This window comes from Acyrthosiphon pisum, chromosome A3, assembly GCF_005508785.2.
Source record: "Acyrthosiphon pisum isolate AL4f chromosome A3, pea_aphid_22Mar2018_4r6ur, whole genome shotgun sequence".
Classification (NCBI taxonomy): domain Eukaryota; kingdom Metazoa; phylum Arthropoda; class Insecta; order Hemiptera; family Aphididae; genus Acyrthosiphon; species Acyrthosiphon pisum.
The window spans coordinates 6,582,379-6,583,739 of NC_042496.1; the positions used below are offsets into that span (position 1 = coordinate 6,582,379).

The 1,361-nt window shown below is 25.3% G+C and overlaps 1 protein-coding gene across 2 annotated transcripts in view; it reads right to left on the bottom strand.

Moving 5' to 3' along the window:
• LOC100161006 (glucose dehydrogenase [FAD, quinone]) overlaps positions 1–1,361 on the bottom strand; it is a 27,618-nt gene that overhangs the window by 7,253 nt on the left and 19,004 nt on the right. The gene's annotated exons all lie outside the window — the stretch shown is intronic.

The following is a 1,361-nucleotide window of genomic DNA, read 5'->3' on the forward strand; positions in this document are numbered from 1 at the left end:
TTTACGCAAAATCTGTTTTCGAGAAAATTGATTTTGGTTTTGGTGTAACTTTAAAACGAACGACTGTAGATACATGAAATTTTCACTGGTTGTTTATATTTCCATTTTCTATACATGATAAAATTTTCAAAATATTTTAATTTGTTTTGAGCTGTTTACGGACAATTTCAGTTTCCAATTTAATTAGTTTTTTTCTATGAATGTCAATAAAACTTTATTTGTTGAGTAAAAATACTTGACAATTTAATACAAGGCTCCTACTATATTGTTACAATGAGATTTGAATTTCAAACGCTCATAAAAATTTAATTTGAGTTTCTTATAAACATTTTTTTTTTTTGATAAAGGTAGATAATCTTATAAGGAATCTTGTATTATATTTTAAAATCTTAGATTTAAAAAGAAAAAGTTTTACGAATTCTTAACTCAAAATAATTTGCTAGTTTTCGTGATTTTTCCATATTTTGTCAATTTTTGAACTTTAAATGCTTATAAAAAAAAACTGTGACTAAGGATTTTTAATATTTTTCATCTGCCTTTGAAACAATATACTTGGAGCCTTCTATTAAATTTTCAAGCTTTTTTAATCAACAAATAAAATTTTATTGATATTTTTAGAAAAAAAAACTAAAAAAAAGAACGCCACGTTCAATATAATTTTTCATTGAGCCACTAAAAAGATGTGTCAGTATTGAATTATTAAATTTGTAGCTAATTTTCAAAGAAATAGAGCCATATTATTTACTTTATGGCAGTATACATATTTTAATAAATTCAATTAATCACTGAAGAGATCAAAATTCGAGACTGCTTTCTTTCGATTTGTGATATTCTTGCACTTAATAAAATCTAATTATCATGTGATATGTTGAGTGCAAAACAGCAATATATAGAGTTGTGGCGGTATTACATTTTATAATTTGTTTTTCTTGCAGTCATAATATAAAATTCAGTACTACCATATTTTAGCAGTATATCGCTGTCTTAAATTCAATGATTTAGTGATGGTCAAATACGACCACCAAAACATTTCAAAATATGGTAGTTTTTCACAAATTTAAAAAGTCACAAGTCTAACTTTTTGGGTATAAGAGAGTATTTCATAATATTTGAAAAAGTCATATTGTAAAGTATCTTAGAAGTATTTAAGTTGTTAATTTCAAACGCATAAGTAAAAAACTCCTTCAAATATCTTAGATTTAAACATAAAATCACTTTTTCTCAAAATTAAAAAGGTGGGTAAGTGGATTTCGCTCTGCTGTACAGTAGTTACAAGTGGGTCACTGTATAATGGATGGTATTAAATTTGAATTCAATGATATAATATCATTGTATAGAAAAACGATTCTGAGCGGAGACGG